The following is a 14,126-nucleotide window of genomic DNA, read 5'->3' on the forward strand; positions in this document are numbered from 1 at the left end:
AGCAAAGTCTAGGAGAGAGTGGAGGACAGAGGAACCTGATGTGACAGAGTTCATGAGGTTGCAGAGAGTTCTTTCTTCCTTCTTGATGATCCAAGATTCCATTTTCTATTGTTTCCTTTCTGTTTGGAGAAATTCCTTTGGCCATTCTTTAAAGGTAGGTCTGCTGGTGGCCATTCCTTAAAGGTAGGTCTGCTGGTGACAAATTCTCTTGGTATTCATTCATTTGAAAATGCCTAGATTTCCTCCTCCTTTCCTGAAGCACAGTTTGACTGGATATGCAATTCCGAGTTGACAGTTTTTTCTTTTAGAGCTTGAAAAATGTTTTATCACTTCTTACTTCTGCCCTCTGTGTTTTGTTTTGTTTTGTTTATGAGAAATCCACTATCATTTGATGGCTTTTCCCTTAATTAGGGTATCACTTCTCTCTCAATATTTTCAAAATTAGTGTGTGTTTATATTTCAGAACTTTGACTCTGATGTGTTTTGGCATAGATTTCTTTGAGTTCATCCTCTTTGTAGTTCATTAACTTCTTAATACTGTAGGTTTGTCTTTTGTCAAATTTGGGAGATTTTCAGCCATTATTTCTCTGAGTAATTTTTCAGCTGCACCTTCTTTCTCCTCTCCATCCAGCACTCTTATGATGACAGGAACATTACATCTTTTGTTATAGGACCACAGTTCTCTGATGCTCTGTTCATTTTTTAAAAATTTATTTCCCCCTCTTGTTCACATTAGATTATTTTTATTGTTCTATCTTCAAGTTTACTCATTCTTTCCTCTGCCCTCTCCATTATTTAATGGAACTCATCCAGTGAAATTTTTAAAATTATCATTATTTCAGTTCTATGTTTTAGTTCTAAAATTTCCATTGTTTCTTCTTTATATTCTCTATTTAGTTGCTGAGACTTAGTATTGTTTCACTCATCTCAAGTATGATTGTAATTGCTTATTAAAGCATTTTAATAGTGGGTGCTTTAAAATGCTTGTCATGAACAAAATTTATATTTAAAATGCTTGTCAAATAATTTCAACATCTGTGTCATCTTAGTGTTGGTGGCAGTTAATTTTCTTTTCTCATTGAAGTTGAGATTTTCTTAATCTTTGGTGTGACAAGTGGTTTATCTGTTGTACCTTGGGCATTTTGAATATCATAAGGCTTCATGTCTTACTTAAACCTTGCGTTTTAGTAGGCCTACTATGACAGTGTGCCAGCAAGGTATCTCCTCATTATTTCTAGATAGGGTGGAAGAGATGGGGATGGAAGTCCAGGTTCCCTGCTTAGCCTCCATGGATACCATGGGGAGGATAGGTGCATTGTTATGGTGAGCAGGGGTTGGTGTTCAAGATCCCCACTTGTCTTCCTCTGATACTTAACTGGTTGTGAGAGGTAAGAGTCTTTTCTTATTATTTTCCATGTTGCTTCAACGGATCGTATACTGAGTGATGCTAAATGTCCTAGTTTCCTACTTGGCATTCACTGACACCATCTTTGTACCTCTTCAGAAATGGGGGGAGAACTGGAGGTTACAGTCTAGCAAGGGTGAATGTCCAGTCTCCCTGCATGGTCTCCACTGACACAGTGTTTTAGGAATAGGCCTTGTTGCCACTAAGAGGGAATGAAATTTCTGGCTCCCTACTCAGTTTTCTCTAATACTACCTTGGAATGGTAGAGGGACAGATTAGGGCACCTTGTTACAACTGGGTGACTTTATAAGTCGAGTTTCCTTATTAGGCCTTTTTGGTAAAGGTCAGAAGAGACACATTTTTCCCCATGGTGTTTGGTTGGAGTAGAGTGGCTATTGTCTAAAACTTTTCTGTCTTGCTAGGCTGCTCCTTTCTTGGTCTTTTGGTTAGAGAAATCAGGCTTTTCTTGGTGCTCATTTTATCTGTCCGTATTGGCATTTCCCAGTTGTAAGTTTCCTCAGCTCCCTGTATAAGATATATGAGGCAAAAAAAACCAAAACCAAAAACAAAACACAGTTAATTCACCACTGTGTTGTTCCTTGAGTCTTGAGATACTTAGTCCATCAGCTTTCTTCTCTTTACCTTTCAGTCTTCTTATATGTGTTTTATATTTAATGGCCAGTGCTTTTAGCCACACTTCATGGGAGGTATAATAGGGAAAATTACTTTGATATAGCTTTTGATGCTAAACGTACATTTTAAAATGAAGCTATTCATCTGTTTAACAGTTATTTAACATCCTCTCTGGCCCAAACACATAGCTATCCTACAGCACTGAGGGTGCTAAATAAGTGACATATGGTCTTTTTGGTCAAGGATCTCACAGTAGAATAGGGGATACTTTTTACATAGAGCATTCCCTGGGTCAGGAAAAATCCCTGGAGGAGGAAATGGCAGCCCACTCTAGTATTCTTTTCAGGAAAATCCCATGGACAGAAGAGCCTGCTGGGCTACAGTTCATGGGGTTGCAAAGAGTCACATATGACTGTGCACCCACGCATGCACAAAAATGTATAAATCACATGGTTTAAGACCAGAATAAAATTTTTATTTGAAGATTTTCAGAGAGGTCAGACATTCTAAGTGAAAAGAAAAGTTGCTAGATTAAGGATGTATGTGTATGTGCTCAGTCACTCAATCATGTCCAACTCTTTGTGACCACATGGACTGTAGCCTGCCAGGCTCCTCTGTCCATGGGATTTCCCAGGCAAAAATCCTGGAGTGGGTTGCCATTTCTTACTCCAGGGGATCCTCCTGATCCAGAGACTGAACCTGTGTCTCCTGCATTGGCGGTTGAGTTCTTTACCACTGAGTTGCCAGGGAAGCCCCTCAACTTCTAGTGTGTGTGTATATGCTAAGTTGCTTCAGTCGTGTCCGACTCTTTGAGACCCTGTGGATGGTAGCCCACCAGGTTCCTCTGTCTATGGGATTCTCCAGGCATGAATACTAGAATAGGTTGCCATGCCCTCTTCCAGCAGATCTTCCTGACACAGGGATGGAACCCACACCTCATTATGTTTCCTGCATTGGTAGGCAGGTTATTTACCACTAGCACCACCTAGGAAGCCACCAATTTCTAGTACCAATTCTAAAAAAGTACATACATATGCTCACCATAGTTCTAAAAAATGTGAAATCCTTGTATTACCAATAGATGCAGGGAACTTCACATTGCATTCTTGAAGAGGCAGAATTCCATTTGCAAGAGGGCCATCTAGTCCTTCTGCCTTGAATGGAACAGCTCCCTCCCTGCCCTCATGGTTCAGAGTACAGGGACCACAGGATGGGCTTTCTGAGCCACACACAGCACATGGTGAATCCTCAATACACGGTTGGCTTGCCATGAAGGAAAGAAACATCACACACACACAGCCCAAGCACCCAATGAGGAGGGGCAGGGCAGCAGGGAACAAGAATGTGGCTAACTGGAGAGAAATGAAACAGAGCAGAACTGCAGGATCACCTGCTCAGCTCCCGAAGGCATGATAGGACAAGCCATGACAGGAGGGTCAGACTGGTCCTTAGGGGCAGGGGAAGAACCATCTCAGTGGCCTGGAGATGACAAATCTTTTCCTTGGCTAAGAACATATGAGTCAGGGGCTCAAGCATCCCAAGGATGTTCAAGGCTGGACAAGGTCCTTCTTATCCCCTTGGGGCACCTACTGAGAGCCAACAGGACAAGAAGGCCACCTGAAAACCAGGCTGACAGTGCTCACCCCATTGCCACATAGCTGGGTCTCCTTTCCTCCTCAGAACAGTCTATCCTAAGCCCTCATGCCCCAAGTAATTCAACCAAAGAAGCAGTCCTGGTAGGGAGCAATGGCCCCAGGAGAAAACCCAGCTTGTGCCAGCCCCAGGATGCACTAATGACTATGCCCATTCCAAATCCTGAAAGATGATGCTGTGAAAGTGCTGCACTCAATATGCCAGCAAATTTGGAAAACTCAGCAGTGGCCACAGGACTGGAAAATGTCAGTTTTCATTCCAATCCCAAAGAAAGGCAATGCCAAAGAATGCTCAAACTACTGCACAATTGCACTCATCTCACATGCTAGTAAAGTAATGCTTAAAATTCTCCAAGCCAGGCTTCAGCTATATGTGAACCGTGAACTTCCTGATGTTCAAGCTGGTTTTAGAAAAGGCAGAGGAACCAGAGATCAAATTGCCAACATCCGCTGGATCATGGAAAAAGCAAGAGAGTTCCAGAAAAACATTTATTTCTGCTTTATTGACTATGCCAAAGCCTTTGACTGTGTGGATCACAAGAAACTGTGGAAAATTCTGAAAGAGATGGGAATACCAGACCACCTGATCTGCCTCTTGAGAAATTTGTATGCAGGTCAGGAAGCAACAGTTAGAACTGGACATGGAACAACAGACTGGTTCCAAATCGGGAAAGGAGTTTGTCAAGGCTGTATATTGTCACCCTGTTTATTTAACTTATATGCAGAGAACATCATGAGAAACGCTGGACTGGAAGAAACACAAGCTGGAATTAAGATTGCTGGGAGAAATATCAATAACCTCAGATATGCAGATGACACCACTCTTATGGCAGAAAGTGAAGAGGAACTAAAAAGCCTCTTGATGAAGGTGAAAGTGGAAAGTGAAAAAGTTGGCTTAAAGCTCAACATTCAAAAAATGAAGATCATGGCATCTGGTCCCATCACTTCATGGGAAATAGATGGGGAAACAGTGGAAACAGTGTCAGAGTTTATTTTTTGGGCTCCAAAATCACTGCAGATGGTGACTGCAACCATGAAATTAAAAGACGCTTACTCCTTGGAAGGAAAGTTATGACCAACCTAGATAGCATATTGAAAAGCAGAGACATTACTTTGCCAGCAAAGGTTCGTCTAGTCAAGGCTATGGTTTTTCCTGTGGTCATGTATGGATGTGAGAGTTGGACTGTGAAGAAGGCTGAGTGCCGAAGAATTGATGCTTTTGAACTGTGGTGTTGGAGAAGACTCTTGAGAGTCCCTTGGACTGCAAGGAGATCCAACCAGTCCATTCTGAAGGAGATCAGCCCTGGGATTTCTTTGGAAGGAATGATGCTAAAGCTGAAACTCCAGTACTTTGGCCACCTCATGTGAGGAGTTGACTCATTGGAAAAGACTCTGATGCTGGGAGGGATTGGGGGCAGGAGGAGAAGGGGACGACAGAGAATGAGATGGCTGGATGGCATCACTGACTCGATGGACATGAGTCTGAGTGAACTCCAGGAGTTGGTGATGGACAGGGAGGCCTGGCATGCTGCTATTCATGGGGTCGCAAAGAGTCCGACAAGACTGAGCGACTGATCTGATCTGATCTGATGTCCTTCCCTGGTTGCCCACCATGAAGAATCCTCTGCAGGATACTGTGACACAGTGGCCTCTGTCTCCACATGTCTCCTCCTTCTCTTGCTCACTACTGGATCTCTCTGTCTCAGGAGATCTCCCCACAAGTGATCAAGAGAACATACTCTCCCCCAAGTTCACCCCATAGCCAGGCGCTTGCTCGGACAATGGCTTACTAAGAAGGAAGGGGCAGGGATCTTGGGCCACTTCTGTCCCCCAACTTGGCCACCCACCCATCCTGGATGAGGCAGGAAAATGATACCAGACTCCATGCCCCTTAGTCTTTCACAGAGCTTGGAGGGGTAAAAAATGTAGCTGTGATTTGAGCTCCCAGAAATGGAGACCACATGAAATGTTTGTGGAGAACACAGCCAGAGGACCTACAACACCATCAACACAGACCAGAGCTCTGGATAGCTGACTCCCCAGAGAATGGATGACAGCAAACATAACTTAATCAGAGGCAGAAGACTCACTCAGGCCCCCAGTGACATGCCTGGGAGAGATATGCCCACCTTCTCCTGGCCACGAGTGCAGTCAGATGCACTCAGCACAGCAGACAGGGGAAGGGCCGCCAGAAAAAAAAGGTAATTTAATAGCTAGATTAATGACTGAAGAAAAATAGCATAATTGTTAGCAAGAAAAGTTATCAGAGGAAATTTTATAAGCAAAAAACAATCAAGGGATGACTATATTTAAAAAAAAGAACCAATAGTGATAATACAAATAATGATAATTATAACTGTGCTGATGATAAAAGAGTGCTATCAGTTATTCTTTATCTTTCTTGCACTTAGTTTCCTTTTTTGGAAAATACAAGACATGTAGAGGTTTTCTAGAATGCTTGACAGTCCTTGAATCAAAGCTAGAGAGTTTTTTTGTCCCACATATTACCCCTGGGCTTTCCTGGTGGCTCAGACAGGAAGAATCTGCCTGCAATGCAGGAGACTTGTGTTCAGTCCCTGAGTTGGGGAGATCCCCTGGAGAAAGGAATGGCAACCCACTCCAGTATTCTTGCCTGGAGAATTCCATGGACGGAGGAGCCTGGTGGGTTTACAGTCCATGTGGTCACAAAGAGTCGGACACAACTGAGCAACTCACACACACACATATTACCCTTGCTCTCATGAGGTAGACAAAGAAGTATTTTTGATGAAGTAGTTGAGATGTGGGAGAGTTCAAAGGGTGAAAAATAAATTTTAATGGGAGATATAGAGGGTCATTATAAAAAGGGTCTTTATATTTATAAAGGGTCATTTATAAAGAGGGTCTTTATAAAAAGACTTGGCAAAATCAGAGATAACACCCCACAGTGTTCTATTAGGCAGAAAGCATTTTTTTCCAATGAGCAACTGTCCTAAGTGCTAAGCAAGTGCCTAATTTCTGACTAATAAACTTTCTGTCCAACGTAGCCCAGGACTTTAAGGATTAAATATGTACAAACCTATCATTCACAATTTTCTGCCAACGAGTCCCAGAGTTCTCTTCAGCTTCAAGTACTACCCTTAAGTGAGTTAAGTACTCCCAAAAAGTTGGCCCCCAAAAGCTCTGTACCTGAAGTGAATACAATGTCTGTATTCATTAGGCACTCCCTCTTTTTTTCCTCTAAGCACCCATTGCCAGCTGGGTTTCTGTTGAGCCTGGGCAGTGCAAAAGCAGAACCCTGGCCTCTCCAGCTCCATTCTGGACCTATTGGCCCTCAAGTTTCCTTATATTCAAAGTCTTTTCACTCAAGTGCCCAATTAGTGCTCTGGCTCCTTACCCAGGCTCACAGGCTAAAGTCTTTGAAATACAGGGAGGCTGCTCAGAAAAGAACTCTAATGTGAGACCAGATTCCCCACTCTTTGGCTGCCAAAAGCCAAACTCTCTGAGCTCTCCCTCTGAGTTGGAAAGGGGGAGAGGGTATTCTAAGAGCCAAACTCTCCAAATAAATTACAGGCTTTCACAAATTCCTGTTACTGTGAGGGAACTAACAAAAGCTCAAATGAGGGAATGTTGGAGCAAGGCCAAAGAAAAGGCAAAGCTGGGTAAGGGTGGATGAGAGAGAAAGGTGAAGGGGGGTGACATGAGGGCAAAGCTGTCCCCATTTAAGAGCCCCTGCTTCAGGACAAGGTGAACAGTATGATGAAAGACTAGCAAACAGTATTAGGAGGCCACACTCTAAGGCTTGCTTAGTACCCAATTTCTTAGTACTCAGTTACTGTAGTACCCAATGCTAAGCGGAGAAAATGTCACTATGAATTGGAGTCTCTGTTGCCAGAAATATTCCTGCTTCTGCCCCATCTCCACTGTTATTTAGAGTCCCAAGAACATAGTAAAGAGACTAAACCTAGTTGTGATAAGTGAGCCTAGTAGGAATGGCATAGATAGGGCATGGGGACCATGTGGGGTTGGTGGCAGGTAGCTCAGGACTGTGCTGATGGTATGCTGGCACATCTAGCCAGGTGATCAGCACACCTTAGTAAGATGACTGAAAGCACTGGTGGAATACATTTAAAAGGATGCATATAAAAGCACTTTAGGGATCAGCTAGGGTGCTGTATAGAAAAAAATGCAACACTTTGGTCTTCCTTAGGGAATGAGATGGCAGGAGCCCTGCCCATCATTCTCTCTGTGGCTGACTAGAGAGTGACCTTCAACTGAGCTTCATTTTCTGTTTCTTTAGCCTTGTACAGAGCTTAGAGTTAAGTGCTAGGTAGCTATTTTTCCAGGGAATAAATGTAATGCTCTTGTTCAGGAAAGCTGATTCCAAACCTTTTTCCATATTCTGATAAACATTATATTGAGAAGCTTTTACTTCCAGCTTTCAGCCTATCTAAGTCCATTTACTTTGGTAGCTACTCACCATCCACTGTGTCTAGAACTCTTCTCCAGATCTGTAACAAGCCTTTATTTAAAAATCCCATAAGTGTTTTCATATTTGTCCTGGCATTTTTTATTTTTTCTCTTCGTTAGAATGTGATAATGTTTTTCTTGGTTGGCACAGCAGTACTGGAAAACATTCTTTTCCAAGCATTCATCATCTAAACAAACCCCATTTTTAACCTTCCACACTTTGTCTTAAAACATGCCAACTTTGATGGGCTACCTACTTTTGAATGTCAAAACTTGTAAAGTCAAATAATCACTGAAAACATAAGTTGTCTTACTACCCTCTTATTACTGTATTTAACCTCCTTCTCTGTGCTGCTGCTGTTTATTTACTTCCATTTTTGGAATCAGAAGATCTAGAAATCAAGTTTCTAATTTTACAAATAGACTGAAGCCCGGAGAGACTCACTTGGAAGTACCCACATAAGGTCTGAAAAGGCAGTCTTTCTAACTTCTGTCTCAGTCCTTAAGGGATGACAGGTTTTACTTAATGTCTTATGGCTACTGATTTGGCAACCACTGGTGTAGGACAGTGGTCAGTTATCTACTCTAATGGCTAATGTATATGAGTGGTGGTTCTTAAACCCAAATCATCAGTGCTTTAGAGGAACTACAGACTGAAACAATTTCATCAGTTTTATCTGAGGGGGCTGGTTAGCACCTAGAAACTCTGATTATCAGACATGAATTCACCTGATAGAGTATGGAAAGGAGGCAGGAGTCAGTAACAGAAAATAAGGAGACAGAGAGATGCACATATCTAAAATGTGAAGATTGACGGTAAGCATCTTACTAGAACTGCAAAGTGTTAAAAATGAAAGGGCCCTCAAGAATCATAGAGGGCATGTATGGCAAAACCAATACAATATTGTAAAGTAACTAGCCTCCAATTAAAATAAACAAATTTATATTTAAAAAAAAAAAGAATCATAGACGGTTAACCAAGATGGCTTCACTGGTGAATTACAAACATTTAAGGAAGAAATAATAATAAGCCAACACAAACTCTTACAAAAAATAAAACAGGAGGCAATACTTTACAACTCATTCTATGAGCCCAGTGTTAACCTAATACCATAACCAGATAAAGACATCACAAGAAAGAAAACTTCAAATGAATTATCCCTCATAAACACAGTTGTAAAATTCTTAACAACATTTTAGTAAATTGAATCCAACAATATATAAAAAGGATAAAAATAATGACCAAGTGATATTTATTCCAGAAATAAGACAAGAAGAAATAGAAGACATACAGATTATAAATAAGAGCAACATAGTTTTACAACTATCTCTATCTACAGACAATATGATTGTCTATCTAGAAAACTTTAGAGACTAATAAAAAGCTACTATTAGTAGAAGTAATAAATGAGTTAAACAAGTTCACAAGGTATAATACAAAAAACAATTGTATTTCTATATATTAGCAATGAATAATTAAAAATTGAAGTAAAAATGCCATTTACAATACCATCAGAAACTTGAAATACTTATGGATAAATTTGATGAAAATAATGGACACACTTGTGGAAAATTTGACCTCTACAGTGAAAATTATAGAATTTTGATGAGCTAAATTGAATAAGACCTAAATAAATGAAGGGATATATTTTTTTCATACATCAGAAGACTTAATATTGTTCATATATTAATTCTCCCCCAATTTGTCTTATAGACACAATACAATCCCAATCAAAATCCCAGCAAAGTTTTTTTTTTCATAGAATCTGGCACTGATTCTTATATTAATTTGTAAATGTAAAGGATACATAATTGCAAACATAATTTTTACATTGAAGAACAAATTTGGAAGATATATAATGAGTTGATTTTAAGACTTTTTTTTTTTTTTTTTAACCCGGTATTCCCAGGCGGTCTCCCATCCAAGTACTAACCAGGCCCGACCCTGCTTAGCTTCCGAGATTAGACGAGATCGGGCGCGTTCAGGGTGGTATGGCCATAGACTGATTTTAAGACTTACTATAAAATTACAGCAATTAAGACATTATGGTATGGGCATAAAGATAGACATATTGTTCAATGGAACATAACAGAGTCCAAAAATGAGCCCACACATATATGGCCAGTTGATTTTCAATTAAAAATGTCAAAATAACTCAATAGGGAAGGATAGTATTTTTCAACAAATGGTACTGAATCAACTGAATATTCACACAGAAAAGAACAAAGTTGAACTAATATCTCACACCATACTCAAAAATTAACTCAAATTGGATAATAGACCTAAATGTAACATTAAAACTATAAAACTTCTAGAAAACATAGGATAAAATCATAGTGAACTTTGGTTAGACAAAGATTTCTTAAATAGAGCATGAAGATCACAAAGTATAAAAATAAATAAAATTGACTTTATCAAAATTTTTAAATTTATTCTTCAAATATACTTAAAAAAATTTTATTGCAAGATATTTGCCTTACAATATTGTGCTGGTTCAAATACACTTTTGAGAGAATTAAAAAACAAGCTACAGACTGGGAGAAAATATTTGGCAAAAATATATCTGATAAAGGAGGATTTATTTCCAGAGCTCATGAGAATAATTTCTTATTTTCAAAAACAAGAAAATAAAGAATCTGACTGAAAATAAGCAAAAAGATTTGAACTGACAGTTTTCCAAAGAGTGGTAAACAAACACATGAAAAAAATGCTCAACATCATTAGTCATTAGGGAAATACAAGTTAAAACCTAATGAGATGCCAATACACACCCATTAAAACATGTAACATTTTTTAAATTGACCATACCAAGTGTTAGTGAGGATTTGGAACAACTGGAACTCTTGAGTTCCAGTTGAATAGTTGCTAGGACTGTAAAGTGGTGCAATAACTTTGGAAAACAGTTTAGAAATTCCTCAACTGGTTAAATATAGAGTTACAATGACTCAGCAACCCTCCAAAATGAAAGCATATGTGCACATCAAGACTTGTACATAAATATTTGTAGCAACTATATTTGTAATAGTAAAAAAAACCTAGAAGCAATCATGTCCGTCAATATGTAAATAGATAAACACATTGTGGTATATCCACATCGAGAAATGGCACTCAGCAAGAAAAAGGGATGAACTACAGATATATGCAACAGGTTGGGTGAAACTCAAAACAACTGTAGTGAGCACAAGAAGGCGAATTTTAAAATGTCTACTTTTTATTCCATTTATATAAAAATATCTAGAAAATACATATTAATCCATAGTGATAGAAAGAAGAGCAATAGTTGCCTGTAGTTAGGAACAGGATTTTGGAGGATGATAGATATGCTCATTATCCTGAATATGGTAATGGATTAATGATGTATACATATATCAAAACTTCTCATTTTACACATTTTAAATGTGAGTTGTTTATTGTATGTCAATTATACCTGAAGAAAGCTATTCAAAATAAAGTAACATTTCCTTACTTTTAAAAACAGCTGCATATTTTCACAATTGAAAAATTGGAAAAACAAAGAAGGAAGGCAAAAAGAACTCCATAATCCCAATCACTTGAAGACAAGTATTTTTACCTTGATATGTATTCCTCCAGATTTTTCTATGTATATATATCTATATAATTGTTTCAAAGACAATATATATAGTACATGTGACTTATAAGCTGCTTTTAAATTTTTAAATATGTTTTGGAAACCTTTCCATGTTAATAAAATTTAACACCATCTCAAAATAAATAATGGAAGGAAAGAAGGAAGGTAAGAAGGTTGGAAAGAACAAACCAATGATACATGCAACAACATGGATGAATCTCAAAATAATTTTGTTGAGTTTTGTTGGCCTGAAACAATTTTGTTGGCTTGAAAGAAGCCAGAGCTTACCAAAAAATACATATCATATGACTCTAGCTATGCAAAACTGTAAAAACTACAGACTAATTTATAGTGAGAGAAAGCATATTAGTGGTTGCCTAGGGAAGGACAAAAAGTAGAGTGGGAGAGAGATAAAGAGACACAAGACAACTTTTGGGGGTGATGGGTATGTCCATTACTTTGATCATAGTGATGGTTTCATGAGTGTGTACACAGGTCAAAACTTGTCAAACTGTATCTTTGAAATATATGCACTTTACTGTATATTAATTCTTTCTTAATAAAGCTTTAAAAAACCATTAATGGGGAAATCAAGGCTCAGAGAGGACATAAACTATTCAAGAAGACATAGTAGGTCCGTTGCTGCTGCTGCTAAGTCGCTTCAGTCGTGTCCGACTCTGTGCGACCCCATAGACGGCAGCCCACCAGGCTCCTCTGTCCCTGGGATTCTCCAGACAAGAATATTGGAGTGGGTTGCCATTTCCTTCTCCAATGCATGAAAGTGAAAGTGAAGTCGCTCAGTCGTGGCTGACTCTTAGCGACCCCATGGACTGTAGCCTACCAGCTGAGCCAGAACTAAAACCCCTATCTTTGGACTCCTAACCTAGTGCTCCTTCCACTGTACCACAATGCCCAACAGGCCTCCAATGATCTGTCCAACCACCAGGCAAAAGCAGCAGGGATCAGATGGCTGACTTTCTAATCTTTGCTTTCAAGAATCATCAGCGCCTCTATCCTGCATCGAACCTGAACTGGCGATTCGTTTCTTCTATGATATTATACATGTTTCAGTGCCATTTTCCCAAATCATCCCCCCCACCCCCACAGAGTCCAAAAGACTGTTCTATACATCAGTGTCTCTTTTGCTGTCTCACATACAGGGTTATCATTACCATCTTTCTAAATTCCATATATAGGGATGGTATGGGGAGGGACGTGGGAGGGGGGTTCAGGATTGGGAACACGTGTACACCCGTGGTGGATTCATGTTGATGTATGGCAAAACCAATACAATATTGTAAAGTAATTAGCCTCTAATTAAAATAAATAAATTAAAAAAAAAAAAAAGAATCATCAGTGCCTTTGCAGAGCCAGAACAAGAAACAAATGCTGAAATGATGAGCTACTTCCAGCCCTGAGACTGAAACTAGATAGGGCTCTGCCCTCAGCTTTGAGAACACTCTTGAGCTAAGGAGGTAGCCAGTTTAGGTAGTTCCTTTGAGTAGGCAGGTGATAGCTCTGTGTCCAGAAGCAGCTCTCCCCATACTTGCAGTCCAGTAATTAGTAAGGAAACCTTGGATGGTAAGCCTGAGACATATGACAGGGTAATCAATCAACAGAAGTCTGGCTGATAGGATCAATAATTTTTTGATCCTCAAATCTGAGATAAACACTAATGTTAGTGACACAGTTAGGGACCTCCTGCTATGGCTTCAAGGATGTATGAAGGCCACAGTAAATCTCACTCCTGAGATTAGTCCATGTTCCTGCCTCTGAACAGGAATCTGCTGACAATCCCTAGCACTGCTGGATTCCTTATTAGAGCAGAGAGATGGGAGGTAGAGAAGATGGCAGAGGGAGGCACTGGGAAAACATGGTAGAACCCATTTTTCAATGTAAAGTACCTTTTCCAAGAATACTGACCCTTTCTATTGAGTATTTTATAAAAGAGATGGAGAAAATAAGGAAAAGAACAGAGGAAGAAAAATTAAGTTCCTGCATGCCACAAGTGGTTGGTAACCTTCTTCCCAACTGAGAAATTTCCTATAGCTTCAACCTGGCCATCCTGGAACCAGGCTGGGACCTGTACCACTACAAGGAAGATTCTGGAATGGATTACTCTTTCTATAATGTATAGGTTAAGAGTACAGTCTCTGAAGTCAAATAGACATGGGTTTAAGAACAAGATCTACTTACTTGCTGGTTGATGTTGAGCAACTTTCTTCATATCTCTAAGCCTCAATTTCCTCATCTGGAAAATAGATATTATAAAAGTACCAACTACTGCCTGGATGGGAAGGCAGTTTGGGGGAGAATGGATACATGTATATGTATGGCTGAGTCCCTTTGCTGTTTACCTAGAACTATCAAAACATTGTTAATTGGCTATACTCCAAC

General features: G+C 39.6%; 1 protein-coding gene and 1 pseudogene across 1 annotated transcript in view; both read right to left on the minus strand.

The window, feature by feature from the left end:
- The window catches only part of SLC16A2 (solute carrier family 16 member 2), a 132,294-nt gene that overhangs the window by 26,817 nt on the left and 91,351 nt on the right, over positions 1 to 14,126 (minus strand). The gene's annotated exons all lie outside the window — the stretch shown is intronic.
- Positions 10,029 to 10,143, minus strand: LOC138986516 (5S ribosomal RNA; annotated as a pseudogene).

This window comes from Bos mutus, chromosome X, assembly GCF_027580195.1.
Source record: "Bos mutus isolate GX-2022 chromosome X, NWIPB_WYAK_1.1, whole genome shotgun sequence".
Classification (NCBI taxonomy): Eukaryota; Metazoa; Chordata; class Mammalia; order Artiodactyla; family Bovidae; genus Bos; species Bos mutus.